Source organism: Aotus nancymaae, unplaced genomic scaffold (genome assembly GCF_030222135.1).
Source record: "Aotus nancymaae isolate 86718 unplaced genomic scaffold, 86718_ANA_hifiasm-v0.15.2.pri h1tg000041l, whole genome shotgun sequence".
Lineage (NCBI taxonomy): Eukaryota > Metazoa > Chordata > Mammalia > Primates > Aotidae > Aotus > Aotus nancymaae.
Genome location: NW_026988455.1, coordinates 6,230,212 through 6,246,977, shown reverse-complemented (window position 1 = coordinate 6,246,977; position 16,766 = coordinate 6,230,212). Strand labels below are relative to the sequence as shown.

General features: G+C 41.6%; 1 protein-coding gene across 6 annotated transcripts in view; it reads right to left on the bottom strand.

The window, feature by feature from the left end:
• The window catches only part of TLN2 (talin 2), a 464,397-nt gene that overhangs the window by 292,969 nt on the left and 154,662 nt on the right, over nucleotides 1–16,766 (bottom strand). The window lies entirely within an intron of this gene.

Sequence of the window (16,766 nt, the reverse complement as noted above, 5' to 3'; positions counted from 1 at the left end):
GACCAGGGATGTGGGAGCCCAGGAGAGCACCTTCAGTGCCTCAGTCCCCTGTTCTGGTGATCCCCAAGGCCCCGGGTTTCCAAAAGCATATAGGAAACTTCCTTATCAAACTGGTATGAATGGGTTTCCATTGCCACCAAAGAGCCTTGCCTAAAATAAGCACTCAGTATATGTCAGATGCTATAGCAACAGTGCTACCTCAGAGCTGGTGTGGAAGACAAAATCCTCTATTAGATAGTTGCAGAATATGGTGGCACCGGCACAAGAAAGTGCTAGTGATATAATGCACATGGTCTGGCTAAAGAATAAAGAGCACAGCTCACTGTGAGCCAAACAGAGCTGCTTGGAAGAGACAGCTCTCCAATTTGGCCATGACGAGTAGGACCCCAATTCCTTTAGGCTCAGTCCACATCCGCTGGCCTCAGTTACTTAGATCGTAGCCCACGCAGAACTGGGAGAGGTTTTCTTGGCAAGCTCCCACCTCAATTTTCAGTGATCCTAGTAAAATGCAGCAATCCCCAGAAGAGGCTATTTAGAGCTCCCTAACAACTCGTCTGCACACTGAGAGTCAAGAGGGAAGTCAGGCTGCTGGAGGACTCCTCACTCTTAATTTCCCCTCTCCTGCCACAGTGACATCACTAGCAGAAGGGCATGGGGATGTTAATTCACTAGGGTTTGAAGAGAATCAGGAATGTAGGAGACCAGAATAGGCCACCCCAAAATATGAAGGATTATTGAGCTGAAGACAATTAAGAAGCAGATGCGGGAACGCTCTCCGCTGTCTCTGTATCTGCCAAAAAGCAGGACATGGGTTTACGAAGAAGAAAGGTATCCTGCCCTCTCTTTTACCAGGGAGAACAAAGTTTAACCACCGTGAACAGCTTCAGAGGCTTCTCACTTCTCTGCCTGGAGATGGTACCAGAGCGAGCTATGTGAACAAACTTTGCTAACTAGCTGTTATCTGCCAGTTATTTACCTTCCCCCAAGCTGCTACCCATACACTCTCAAAGTCCTTTTCCTCCACGTTATCACTTCTCTAGAAACCTACTGTTCTTTGTTGAAGAGGCTATATAAGCTGGAATTCAAACCCACCTCTTTGAGAACTACTCATTCCCCAGGTGTCTTCCTATTATACGAAATACACATGTCAATAATTCTGCTTTTCTCTTGTTAAATCTGTCTTGTTACAGGGGTCTGTTCCAACTAAGAATCTATGAAGGTTGAAGAAGAAAATGATTTTTCTTCTACAGGAACTACATCCTGAACATATGTGGTAGGTTCTCAGGGGTAACGGTGGGAGCAGCAATGGAAAACAAACAAGATAAAAGCAGGTCCTTAAGCAGCTCACCATTTAATGGAGGAAATAAGACATGCACACAACTGACCCAAGCACATGCCTGCACATTCAAAATGCTGTAACATCTACATCAGATGGATGACAAAGTCATTTCTAAATCCTTCATGCTAGAAAATTTTCCTTGAGAAATGCAATTGAGTTGGGATGCAAAATGTTGAGTTATGTAGACAAGATCAGTATCACCCATACAAACATGATTTAAATCAGTAAAATGAATTACAATAATAGCTTTAAAAATTTTTTAGCAGTAAAGTCTTTTCTTCAAATATGATTCCACTCAGAAGTCCAATAAGCAACAGAGATACATAAAAGCAGAGTTGCTTTGGCTGAAACAGGTGTTGAGATCAGGAGCTCCACAACCCTGCAGTCCACTGAGGTGCCTCTGCAGAACACCAGCCTCCAGGAATCACTGGGGCAAAACCTATCATTTAAAGGTAGTGGGGCGCTGGGCACTGGTGGTTCATGCCTGTAACCCCAGCACTTTGGGAGATAAAGGCGGGTGGATCATGAGGTCAGGAGTTCAAGATCAGCCTGGCCAACATGGTGAAACCCCGTCTCTACTAAAAATTCAAAAATTAGCCAGGTGTGGTGGTACGCAGCTGTAATGCCAGCTACTCAGGAGTCTGAGGCAGAGAATTGCTTGAACCCAGGAGGCAGATGTTGTAGTGAGCCAAGATCATGCCACTGCACTCCAGCCTGGGTGACAGAGCAAGACTCTGTCTCAAAAACTAAGAAAAAAAAAGGTACTAGGACTTATGGCTTTCAGCCACCACATAAAAATTTCAAATTTACCTAATAAAAGTGTTCCAGTTGAGGTGGGCAGATCACCTGAGGTCAGGAGTTCGAGACCAGCCTGGCCAAAATGGTGACACCCTGTCTCTACTAAAAATACAAAAATTAGCCAGGTGTGGTGGCACATGCCTGTAATCCCAGCTACTCGGGAGGTTAAGGCAGGAGAATCCCTTGAACCTGGGAGGTGGAGGTTGCGGTGAGCTGAGACCATGCCACTGCACGCCAGCCTGGGCAACAAGAGCAAAGCTCCATCTCAAAAAAAAAAAAAAAGTGTTCCCAGGTAGTAGAATCCACTAGCAAGAAAGAATGGTATGACAAAGTTTGAGGTTATATTCTAAGCCTCTGGCTTTAACTCTGCCAACCCACTCTTCAGTAACACAGATAAGGACCCCTGCCGTGTCAAAGTCCCAGAGTCCTGCACTATCACATCATACATCTTGTGTGTCATTCTCTGTATCTGGTATGTGACATCTCTAAATTCACCGTTTCCACGCAGCCTCCAAAGTCCCTCTGGATCTGACAAATAGTCAAGATTTTCTGAATTTCAATCCTTCCAATTGGCTCCCAGGGCCCCCTTAGGTGGCTCCATCTACTTCTACCTCTTGAGGACATGACTTCCACACTCCAAGACTCCGCCCCAGCCTGGGTCACCGCCACTGGTGAGATCCCTTGATCCCACTCACACCCTTCTTCAAGAACAGTAAGACAACCTTGCTCAAAGTGTGTGTAGGGTTTCTCAGAGGTTCTGTGTGGTGCAGTGAGTCTTCTGGTGTTTTAACATGTTCCTATGTGCTATCCATTAGGAATTCCTCAGAGTAGAGACAAATATGACAATCTGTTTTTGATCAATCATAAAACCCTTTTTATTTCTTTGCACATCTCACATCACTGCCAAATCCTTTGAGAAACAAAAAATGACTTAAATATTTCCCCCTGATTATAGTTAATTTGATACTTTCTTATCAATAACAAATACTTCCTTATAAAGAAAAGTAAATCAGAAATGTATGAAAATGAGCAAACAAATGGTGAGTTACACATAATGCCCTGTTACAATCAGGAATAAAACAAGGAGGCCTGCTATTACTATTTAGTATTTTATTTCACCCTCTAGCCAGTGCAGACAGAAAAATGAAATAAAGTACTAGCAAGAAGGCAGTAGCAGTAAAACTTTCAATATCTGCAAATGGAATGCCTGTCTGCCTAGAGGCTAGTGGATTATAAATGGTCGATACAGTAACCATTTAGGAAATGGCACTTCTTTAGCTGGATATGGTGGCTCACATCTATAATCCCAGCACTGTGGGAGGCTGAGGCAGGAGCATCTCTTGAGACCAGCCTGAGCAACATGGCAAAATCCCATCTCTATGAAAAAAAATAAAAATAAATAAAAAAATAAAAAAAATTAGCCAGGCATGGTGGCGTGCACCTGCAGTCCTAGCTACCCAGGAAGCTGGGATGCGAGGATCACTCAAGCCCAGAAGGTTGAGGCCGCAGTGAGCCCTGATCTTGCCACTGCACTCCAGCCTGGATGACAAAGTGAGACCCTGTGAAAGGCAGAAAGAAAGGAAGGGGAGGGGAGGGGAGGGGAGGGGGCATTTTAAAAAAATTCTACTCATAATAGCATGTAGGAATAGAAAGAAGGGTAGCAGGGGAAAGAAAAAAAAAGAAAAACTCCTAAGAAATAAACCTACCCACAAATACGCCAAACCAATCTTATTGTAAATTTTACTAAATGACATTTAAAAAAAAAAAACATACAAATAATGGAGAGAACTACCATTTCCCGGATGGGAAGACTCAATATTAGAAGACAACAATTCTTCCTCAGTTTGTAAAGTCAATGTAAGTCGACCAGCATCTCAATTCAGAAAACTAATCCTAAAGTCCAAATGGAAGAGAATGACCCAAAAAAAATTAAAAAAAAAATAAAAAATAATGAAAGGAAATCTCATAAAACTAAATATACTACAAAGCAACAGTAACAAAATGAGTGACAGCGTTACAAAAACAGACGTGTTCTATTATTACTACAACAGGAGCGTGCAGAAAGCAAATACATTGATATTTAGAATACAATAAAGATATTTAAAACTGGCACATATTTTCTGAGGGGGAACACAACCTGATCTATTACTTTTACTGTAAAGCTTTCTATAATGTTTAAATCTTTCAGAGCAAGCAAAACACTAAATAAAGGAACACTTCAACTGAATCTTTTCATAAACATTCACAAATGAAAAATTAGTAAAGCAAAAAAAAAAAAAAAAAAACTTTGTTGCCATTTTTGAGAAATAAAATTAAGAGAGGAATGTGGACAACTATCTGAAATATTTTCCTTTAAACATTCTACTAAGGGCCACTCCCATAGAAGTTCCATAAGAAAAGCCATGCACTTCAAAGGGCATCCCAGTAGGATTTAGATGATTATTTGAATAGTAAACAAACAAAAATCACCCAGAGAGTAAATTAAGAATTTCACAGGGAAAAGCTCTCCTAATTCCTAACCTGTGGGAAAGCCGGGTTGTTTTTTTTGTTTTGTTTTGTTTTTTTTCTAAATAGGACAGAATTTATAAACTTTAAAAATTCTGTGAATTTTTCATAGCAAATCCAGTTACACAAATTTTCTAAATCTGTATCTCTGCCAAACCCTTAAGTTTCTCCACAACTGGAACAACTCCTGGCGTCTTGCTGGAGTGCTGAATTTGGGACGGAGGTGCAAAGTTATCATGTAAGTGGTACTCTCTCACTGTAAAACAGAATCTTATAGGTCTTAATAATACTGGAAGTCTCCTTGTTAGGTGAAACTGAAGCTTGGGTATTGGGTGACTTATCCCCTTAGCTCAGTCAGTAGCATTATCCAGCCTTTTCTATTTGTTCCAGAAAATAGTTTTTACTGGCCTTAGTAAAAGCATACCTTTTATGTTATTTTTTTCTAAGCAGTAAACAGGTAATCCTAAACTTTTACAATTTCTCTGTCCCATCATCCTAGAAACGACTTATCTCACATCATCCTAGAAATGACTTACCTGACTTATTTCAAAGGTCTACAAATCTTAGTTTTTCTGTCAGTCAAAACTAGGAACATTTTAGTATCTCTTTCCCAGTAGTGTTTTTATTGTCTAAGTCATCTTAAGTTAAAACTACAGCTTTCTGGTATAAGTAGGGCTTAAAACTCAACCAAAATTCTATATCTGGTATCAACAGCTGGTACAAGGTCTCACTTCTTCATACTAGATCAAGGAAATCTTATCTACAGAAATTCTAGTCATACTCTTAAGTAGTCCCTATGTTCCCTGAAATACATGAATGAGCATCAACCATCCCTTAATATCCTCTTTTCTTCTGCTACAGTGAGGGGGGCAGGGGTTAGAGAATCACTTCAACACTCAAGTGTTTTCCTCACATTGTACTCATTCCACAAACATCTGTTGTAATAATTTAGATTATGCATCTTCACTAATCCTAGATAATGTTTACCCAATTGCATCTAATCATTAACTACTTCTCTACCTGAAAATTGAGTTATTAAAATCCTCTGTCAAGATTAGTGAAAGAAAATAATAAAACTGCAAGACTGAATCTGTGTTTTGTTCTGCAGCTCTAGCTATCAACAAAATAATAATAATAATAATAAAGATTAGATTAAAAGATATGCATCCCAAGCTAATTGCACAGCACAAACAGTAATCCACAGCTATTAAACAGAAGCATCATTATATAATTTCTCTTGACAAGTTAAACATTTTAATAAGTATTTTATAAATAATAAGGAAGTATTTTTCCACCTAAATTATATGCAATAACAAAGCATAATGCTAATAGTACATAATAGGCAAAAATTAAGTCCCTTCTATATTAAATTACGAGTATTTAATATAGATGCATTTATTTTAAAAATGCACTTATTTTTATGTGCATTTTCTGAAAAGGCCTGAAAATGATGTGGACCAAATTCATAACACTCATGAGGAAAAGGTGGGAAAAAGTTAAAAGGGAAAAGCATTTGGGTTTTTTTTTTTTTTTTTTGAGACAGAGTCTTGCTCTGTCATCAGGCTGGAGTGCAGTGGCACGCTCTCAGCTCACTGCAACCTCCGCCTCCAGGGTTCAAGCGATTCTCCTGCCTCAGCCTCCAGAATAGCTGGGACTATAGGCTCATGCCACCATGCTCAGCTAATATTTCGTATCGTTTTTAGTAGAGATGGGGTTTCACCGTGTTAGCCAAGATGGTCTCCATCTTCTGACCTCATGATCCGCCAACCTCGGCCTCCCAAAGTGCTGGGATTACAGGCGTGAGCCACCACGTCTGGCGGGAAAACATTTTAAGTTGTATTTTAAATATATCTGTGAAATTTGTATTTTCTCAAACATGAATCAACTTTGCCAATTTTTTTCCTTTTTGAGATGGAGTCTTGCTCTGTCACCCAGGCTGGAGTGCAATGGCGTGATCTTATTTCACTGAAACCTCTGCCTTTCAGGTTCAAGTGATTCTCCTGCCTCAGCCTCCTGAGTAGCTAGGATTACAGGTGCCCACCACCATGCCCAGCTAATTTTTTTATTTTTAGTAAAGACGGGGTTTCAACAGGTTGACCAGGCCGGCCTTGAACTCCTGACCTCAGGTGATCCATCCATCTTTGCCTCCCAAAGTGCTGGGATTACAGGCGTGAGCCACCACAGCCAGCCACCAATATTTTTAAATAATATGAAAAATGCAAAATAATGCCAGCAAAGATATATTGAAGCTGGGATTGTAAATATACAAACTTTTTCATAGGGTATGTGAGAGCTTTAAAGATATTGACATCCTCTGACTCAGCAATTTTTTATTTTGTAAGTTTTTATAATGTGGCTATATTATTTTTTAGAAAGAATAGCAATCTTGTTTAATCACATATCACATGAGATCCTTAAAATGTAGGTTTTTGACATACAGGCCAGAAAAATAATGTTTATACAGTCCATTCTCATTATATGCAGTAGTTATGTTCTATGAAGTCTCTACGAACACGGAATTAGCAAATACTGAACCTCTGCTCCTAGGGGAAATACAGGGTTATGTTCCTACAAGCCTCTGATCTCAAAATTGTTGTCAGCCAATCAATACATAATCTTGCTTTAAGTGTGTTTCTATTTAAAGAGCCTTCTTTAATATATTGTCAATTCACTAACATTTATCCCAGCCAACGGCACTGTAACTCATGTATGAATGAAGCTTATCTAACATATACATTTTCTCCCTAAGGCACATCACAGCCTTCTTGAGCGTAGGAACACCAGACAGCTCTTCAGCACTACAGTAGGGGATCATTTTAAACAGCAAAATCCCCAAAAAACATCATTAAAAAATGCAAAAGCATGGCATTAAATAGGCCATAATAAGGACATCTGTGTACAGTATGAGAGCTAAAACAAGACTGCAGAGTATTTTCTTGTGTGATCTCAGCTAGGAATGTGCACATTGGTCAACTCAAATTTTTCATGCTTTGTAAGTCCATGAATGACAGCAAAAGGGCCTAAAACATGGTTTTGCAGCTTACAAATACATCTCACTAAGTAAGCAAATTCACAAATACGGAATCCGCGAATAATGGGAATCAACTGTATGTATTTAATAGTCAAAACAAATTTCTCAAGACAGATTAACAACAGAATAAAAATATAGCCTATAAAAGGCTTTCTTGTCTCTGCTAACTCAGTGATTGTCAATTAGGGGTTATTTTGTTCCCTAGGGGACATTTGACAATGTCTAGAGACATTTGTTGATTGTCAAAACTGGGTCTAGCAGGTAGCAACCAGGATGCTGCAAAACATCCAGCAATGCTCAAGACAGCCCAGGACAACAAAGAAGTACCTGACTCAAAAAGTCAACAGTGGGGCTAACTGACCCACTAATGTCAATGGTTTGTCTTTAAGTGTGCTTTCTTGTACCTTCTATCAATCCACATGCTACAGCCTAACACAATAAATAATTTTAATGTCAAGGATGAAGCAGCTCTCATGCTTCACTGCTACATGTCACCTTGTTCTCAAACTTAACTAACAAATTCAACGCAATATAATACACAAAGCAGTTAAAAGCTGTACTGAGAAGTGGGACTTTTTCAGTCATTTCCACTAAACTTATAATGGTAGCTGGGTAACTCCAACAATACTGTAAAACATAGAGCCAGTCTGAAATCTAGTTTTTCCTTTTTTTTTTTTTTTGAGACGGAGTCTCGCTTTGTCAACCAGGCTGAAGTGCAATGGCGTGGTCTTGGCTCACCATAACCTCTGCCTCCCTGGTTCAAGCAATTCTCCTGCCTTAGCCTCCCGAGTAGCTGGGATTACAGATACTCGCCACGACGCCCGGCTAATATTTTTTTTTAAGTAGAGATGAGGTTTCACTATGTTGGCCAAGCTGGTCGCGAACTCCTGACCTGATTATCTGCCCACTTCGGCCTCCCAAAGTGCTGAGATTACAGGTGTGAGCCACCATGTCCAGCCTGAACTCTAGTTCTTAACACCAGGTAGGTAAAAATCATCATTGCACAGGAAGTAAGAAGGAGAATCTACAGCAGGGTTCCCCAATCCCCAGACCATGGACTAGTACCAGACTGTACCCTGTTAGGAACCAGGCTGCACAGCAGGAGGTGAGCAGTTGGCAAGCAAGCAAAGCATCATCTGTATTTACAACTGCTCCCCATCACTCACTTTACCACCTGAGATCCACCTCCCATCAGATAGGAGGGAGCATTAGATTCTCTTAAGATTATAAACATATTGTGAACTGCGGATGAGAGGGATCTGGGTTATGTGCTCCTTATGAGAATCGAATGCCTGAAGTTCTGTTGCTGTCTCCCATCAACTCAGATGAGACTATCTAGTTGCAGGAAAACAAGTTCAGGGCTCCTACTGGTTCTACATTATGATGAATTGTATAATTATTTCATTATATATTGCAGTGTATTAATAATTTAAATAAAGTACACAATAAGTGTAATGTGCTTGAATCATCCAGAAACCATCCCTGCAGCCCCTGGTCCATGAAAAAATTGTCTTCCACAAAACCAGTCCCTGCCAAAAAGGTTGGGGACCTCTAGTCTACAGAATACCATCCATTAGATGGGGAACCTAGCTCACTCTAAGCAGTTTACAGAATAAATCAAGAACAGTTTGAGAAGGTCCTTGCGGTTACCTTTCTGAGGGAAGAAATTAAAATGTCTTTCAATGTCTTAATGATTCTATGAAAAGAGGCCCAATTTAAGTGAACCCCCAAATATCCTTAACTGTATAAATGCTGCACACCCCCTTTAATGCACTATCCATGTGGATTCAGTATTATTCTGAGTAACAAAAAATATTCAGTATTCTGAATATTTATTCTGTCTTGAATCAATCATATTGTAAATAATGAATCACTCAATTTGTACAGCGGCCTCCAAAGTTACTCAAGAGCATTCCAAAACCACGGAGCTAATATAACAAAGATAAATAATTTCCAACTGGGAGGCAGACTTGCAGACTAAGAACTGCACTTGAAGTTTGGAACCTGAATTCTCGGCTGCATGAGTTTAAAGCCAAGTCATGATTTTGAGGGATGTTTTTCCCCTTGTAAATATGTTTTAGCTCAACTCTGCAACAATAAACCTAAGCTATTATTTCCTGTTCTAAGTGTTCTAACACACTTTGCTGGCTGATGCCTTTAACTTCCTAAAAGATCCTGTTCACCACTCAGACCTGGAAGCTCTCCTCCATCCTTCCAAAACCTCTCCGGCCACTCTCTCCAGACTCCTGCCCTTCCCCTACCCCAGCTTCTATTTGAAGCCTCATCCCTCACCCTCCCAGCCTCACACCTGAACTCTTACCAGAACCAGCTAAAAAAGTGTAAAGTGTGTTGCCCACACCACATTCCCAATCCATTGATCAAAATCTCAGGTGGCAGGTTTGGGAACCAGCATTTCCACTCCACCTCCCAGCTATTTAAGAACTATAGCCTTAGCTATAAAACAACACCTGCAGCTTCCTGGAAATGACATCATTGTGGCCTTGATTCATTTATCATGTTTCCCTCTGCTCTAAACATCTGCTCCCTGCCCTGCCCAATTCTTTAAGACCATTTTAAACATCATTTCAACTAAAAAATGTTATCAGCCAACACCTTTGCTTGAGAGAAACTCCTCGAAACTTCCACAGCACACTATAAACAGTATATACCACATAAATTCAAAATTGTAGAATTGTCAAATTCCCCAAGCAGGCTGGGAGCTCTTGAGTAGGGACCATGTGCCATACCTGGATTCACCTCTAGTGGCCAGCAGAGTTCTTGGCACATAGCAGGAACTCACTGGATCAATGGATGGATGGAAGCATAGCGGGGCTCTGAGTGGCACTATTCAACTTCAAAAGCCAGGTGCAGTGGCTCACACCTGTAATCCCAACACTTTGAGAGGCTGAGGTGGGAGGACTGCTTGGGTTCAGGTATTAGAAACCAGCCTGGGCAACATGGTGAGACCCTGTCTCAAATTAAAATAATAATAAATAAACTTCAGCAATCCCACATGATTTGTGATCAGTGTTAATGTGATCAAATAGAAGACTAAATGGAATAACCTAATAGAAGACTCTTAAGTAACTGGAGTATGGCTCTCAGGGAGCCCTACAGGAAGAAGGAAAGATCTCCCTCCAGAGCCATTCATGTTTTACACTCTGTAGGGTCTCAATAAAAGGCAGCTAATTGCTGTACAGGTACAGTCCTAGTAAGGAGCTAAAGCAGAGGAAGATAAGAAGGCAAATTAGCTACTAAAGAACTTTTCTGGGCACAGCAGATATAGTTAAGACCAGTGGGAAACCATTACACACTCCTATCAAGGACCAAGACAGATAGAGTAATAACCTCAAGTGGATCTGTCTATAGAATAAAGTCTTGGATTCCTCAAGATTATCTACCCCAGGATTCAAATCCACCCATAATTTTATCCTTTACCCCAGGATTCAAATCCACCCATAATTTTACCCTTGAGTGGACATTGTTTTTATTGTGAATCCGCCCTCTATCCTGCCATTCCTTTCTGCCTGGATAGATTTTCCTTTGGGAAATCACTATGTAGCAGCCACAGGAACTGCCCCCAAACTTAGCTCCGAAGGTTGATTTTTTTTTTTTTTTTTTTAGATAGAGTCTCACTCTGTTGCCCAGGCTGGAGTGCAATGGCATGATATCAGCTGATTGCAACCTCCATCTCCCGGGTTCAAACAATTCTCCTGCCTCAGCCTCCCAAGTATCTGGGATTATAGCCATCCGCCATCAGGCCCAGTTAATTTTTGTATTTTAGTAGAGATGGGTTTCGCCATCTTGGCCAGGCTGGTCTCAAACTCCCGACCTCGGTCTCCCAAAGTGCTGGGATTACAGGCATGAGCCACAGCATCCGGCCCAGAGGTTGATGTTTACCAGCATAACCTAATCAGCACAATTTCATCCGTATTCTGACCAGCTGTAGGATGAACAGAAACCCATTTCTAAGAATATGGCATTTCCCCTGGCTGCCATGTTATTTAGAATTGGCCCAATCAGAACAAATATCAGGTCTTTTGTTTGATGGTTATGGGTGTGAATAAAGAACCAGCAAGCCCTGGCTATTGCTGGCTGCCTTCTGGTGAGTACCAAGAAATCAAGGCCTAGGAAGGCACACCTAGAGACCCCTGTGTGCAACTTGAAAAGTAGCTGTTTTTCCAGTTATTGAGCCAACACATTGTCTTTCTTGTTTACGCCAATTTGGGGTTTCTGTCATCCAAAGCATCATGATGTCTACCCACTCATACTTTTCCATCCAATTTTACCCGATTCTCTTACGACACACATAAACCCACTTTCCAAGACTCTGTAACTGTCCCCAACATACTCCATCCACAGGAAGCTCCTCATTTGTGTGTCATTCCCCTGCCTGAAATGTCCCTCCCTTGCTCTCTCCATTTTTCAATCCTGTCTGGTCTTCTAGACTCAGGCTGCAGTCCTAATCCCTCCAAGGGCAGACATCCAGGACCATGATTTTCTTGTCTCATTATCGATATTAGTTGTCATCTATGTCCTATTTTATACTTTCAAGTATCTTTCCACAAGCATAGTCTCAAGCTGGAATGAAGCTCCGTATGTTTGCAATCCCTTGCAAATGGCCCCTGGAAGAATATCTTGTGATTAATGGAAAACCAATAACTCCTGTATAGGCAAATACAAAATGTGATTTAGACCTCCTGATCACTGCCAGTCACTCCTTCTTAATTCACATAGCAATGTAGAGGATAGAAAGTAATTTCAGAGGCAACATATTCTAACATCACACAGTTGGCCATGGTCCTGTCACATTTCACAACCAGACTGGCAGTAACAGCTGGATGAGGATCAGAAATTTATCAGGCTACTTTCCCATTTGCAGATTGCTGAAGTCCTTCCAAAGAAGATGCAAGACTAAAGCCTGTGTTATAAAAAGTAAACACCCATACCTTTCAAACACCTGCATAAAATCATCCTGGGGGCAACACCAAAATGGAAAACATGAAAAAACACAGCCCAAGGTATCTACTGAACAATAGGCTCCAGCCATCTTCAAAGCCTTTTATATTCCCTTTTCATACCTGTACCTCTAGATCCCTTTGGAGCACTCTGGGGGTACATTTGTGAGATTTAAATGAGGAACATGAATAAACAGAGACTGGGATGTATCCCCATCACAGAGATCATCAGGAGATCATGAGTAAGTTGAGGAGTCATCCAGGACCCAGTACTAATTCCACTGAAGATGACAAAATGTGTGTGTGTGTGTGTGTGTGTGTGTGTTCACACACAAGCCACAAAGATGCCAATATAGTCACAGGATTGATACTATCCTGGCCACTTAAAGTCTAATCCTTTTGTATGTGTGAGATGATATGTCCCTTATCTGCACAAGGATTTTGACATCCCAGTCGGGGTCAATATTAACAGCATCTGAACACATTTTCCAACAAATTAGAGAAATGAAAGGGCTATCTGACAAAATTTAAAATACCACTATGAGTGATCTGTAGAATAAGGCAGGTATCTTTACATTTTTACCTATCATAATTGGGAGCTTATTAACAGTTAATCCTCCCTTCATAAGGAACAGCAGTTTCTTTGGTAAATGGCCAGATTCAGTGTTTCAATACTGCTTCTTTACCCCCTTTCTTCCCTGATTAACACTGGGCTTTCCTGGTTCCTAAATAGGTTCTGAAGAGGTCCACAAACTATCAGCAGGGGCTTGTAAACAAACTGCAGTATCACAGACCAAGGGCCTGGCAACGGAAATGCTGCATGCCTCCTCATGGCCTCTGCAGATCACATTACCACCAGGAGATTAGTTCTCCCTGTTGCCCTAGTGTGTAAACGCTTTCAAAGTTGAGCTTTATTGTAAGCCATGTGGCTGCTGGAGATAGACAGTTCTCAAAGCTCCCTCTATTCTAAAGGACTCTGCCTTGGCTGTGTGGCCACCGACCAAACTGGTTTTGCCTTTCCATCCACACTGGCCATGGTGCCAAGATGGCCTCATGAGCTACTCACACGCTCACTGGCTGTATGCTAAGAGGGGCTCTCTATCCTGTCCAGGATAGAGAAAAAAAAAAAAAAACTTCAGACAGCATGCTCCTAGGAAGACTAATACCTCCATCTTTCTGGTTCACCTTTCCAAAACATCTTAGTAGCTCACAACTATGGGGCAAGAAATGAAATACCAAAATTAACACAGCACAAGCAGAAGGCTGAATCCAAATGATTGCTATTCAATCAGAGAAAAACCAAACCAAACACCAATCACAGTATCTCTATAAGCACTTTACAATCCACTCCAGGAACCCAATACAGATGACGATTAGCCGTACCCCAGCTCACCTGTCCTGCAGCTTCTTAAAGGAAAATCTCCAGCAAGAATCAATTTCAGCAAAGCCAAGTGGTTTGCAGCAACTCCTTCTGTCAACAGGTCAGGAAAGAGCCCCCGTCAGAGGCAGCAAAGACGGAAATCAGTGCCTACTTCCCTCCCCACACTGTCAGGCCAGCCCCACGGTGTCAAAGCAAAGGACTTGCCTTTCCCCCAAGAAGCAGAAACAGCTGCTCCCACTTTACCAAGTTTCCAAGATTCCAGAATGTTCCAGCCCCACCTTATGTCCTGAAAGTCTGGCTCTCCTGCTTCACAGAACCAGCAGAGCACAAAAAGGAGATACAGTCCAAAGACCTGGATCCCTGAGACATAGCCACGTCCTCTTCTGGCGCTCTCTCCCAAACATGGTGAAAGAACTGACAGCATCCGTCTAGGACCTAAACAGCCCCAGCTTCGGTTTGATATTTCAGATATCCATTTGACAAATATTTATTGAGTGACCAGTCAGAATAAGGCCCTGCCACTACACCCCAGCCAGGTTGGGCTCACATAAGAGTTCTGAGATTACCAAGTTTCACCAGTGCACACAGAGCAATATGGATTTCAGGCCTCTGTCCAAGAACAGTGAACAATTGTTCACAATTGATTTACTTGAACATAAAAAGGATATGCAAATTTGCAAATGATTTGCAGCTCTGCTATCCCTGGAATCCTGCCACAAAACCCAGGAAAGAACACACTGAGACACACACAAAGAGAGACAGAGAGAAAGAGAGTTGGATTCAAGAGACACTATGCAAATGCAAGGTTAAAAAGATGCTGCCTCACTGCAAACGTTTCCTAACCTGATAACCCACCTTTTCCTCATCATTTTTCTTTCCCTCTTTCCTCTTTCACAGACAGATGCGGACTTTTCATGTTGTTTCAGTGCCTTAATGGTTATTGCAACAAGAAATTTTTGAAAGAAAGAGTTAAGAAATGTACTTTTCTTCATCCCCCAACTTTTCTATATATACCAGTCAATTAAAAAAAAAAAGCATAAGACAGTACACCACCCCTGAGGTCATCCCCAAATCTCCACTTAGCACAAGTCCGGGGTTATTAACACAATCACTGTGTGGCCACTAGCACTGATAAGGAGAAAAGGAAAGACTAAAGTTAGCGGATCCCAACACCATTTCTTACTTCCATTAGAACCTGCCATTCTAGGAATGGAAGGAAACCTCAGGCTGTGTTTAAAAAAAAAAACAAAACAAACAAACAAAAACAAACAGCTTTTCTACTCCCACTTGCTTTTAAAAGATTTTTCTCTTAAAAGGGTAGATGATGAGAGTGTGGATGGAGAAAAGAAAATGTAGGATGGCTCAGTGGCGGATAAGCTAGAAACGGTGCTCCAGGAAATGAAAACTATTCCAAGGCACACCTCAATTTAGAACCTTTGCAAGACTACGGAATCAGTGTCTGTTTTTTAAGAAAAGCACGATCCTTCCTCGTCCACACTGTGCCGGTTATTCTTCCAGGCATCTGTGGAGACAAGCCTTTCCAGGAATCCATGAGCAACCCCACATCTCCTCCTTTTCCAGTTATCACCGCTTATAATCTTTTGGAAGAGTCCCACAGAAAGATGGCAAGGGAAGCAGACGCTCCACAGGAGGCAGAGACCACAAGTGCTGGGGAGTCCAGATGAAGAGGTGCTAGAAGTTCGGGGAACCGGGGGAGACTAGGGAAGAGGCACTGAGCTGGGCTTGGACCCTCCAGGACTCACCTACTAAGGGAAGAAGAACCTTCTACAATATTTTTTTAAAGACCTGGAGAAAGAAGAAACATTTTTAAGGAATCTGAAATTTGGGTTAACATGAAGAGCAGATTCAAATGGAGATGAATCATTCTAGGAACATGAATGATTACAATACAAAGCATGATAGCTAACTTCTCTTATGGCTTTCTCAGACATTAGGACCCCTCATTAACTCTGAGGACATCAGAGTCTGTCAAGGCCAAAATGGACCTCATGGGCCACACCTCCCTCCACACCAGCCCCAGGCTCTGAATCACCCAAGGCTTATCCTGGGTTTTCCGCTATTAGATCCTCCCCGGAGATGCTCCCATGGCTCCCCATTGTAGTCTGACCACAGCTTAATATTATATATTTGTGTGATTATTTCATTCATTCAGTAACTATTTGCCAAGGCTCTACAAAGGCAAGGCATGTATTAGAGCTCCATCTTTTTTTTTTTTTTGAAACGGAGTCTTGCTCTGTGGTAGGCTGGAGTACAATGGTGCGATCTCGGCTCACCGCAACCTCTGCCTCCTGGGTTCAAGCGATTCTCCTGCCTCAGCTTCCGAGTAGCTGGGACTACAGGTGCACGCCACCACGTCCAGGTAATTTTTGTATTTTTAGTAGAGACGGGGTTTCACTATGTTGGCCAGGATAGTCTTGATCTCTTGACTTTGTAGTCTGCCAGCTTCGGCCTCCCAAAGTGCTGGGATTATAGGCATGAGCCACCGCGCCAGGCCCAGAGCTCCATCTTACATCTGTCTCTTCCACTAGTCAATAAGCCCTATAAGGACAGAGGCCATGTCCACATTGCATATAATTGTATCTCCAGCCTCTGACCTAGAGCTTGGCATAGTAGGTACTCAGCAAATACACATTGAATTAATGAAGTCCAACTTCCTTGTTGAGAATACAGAGTTTCTAAACAATTTGATGATGGGGGAAATCACTAGAGAGTGACTTAAGACCCAAGGCTTCC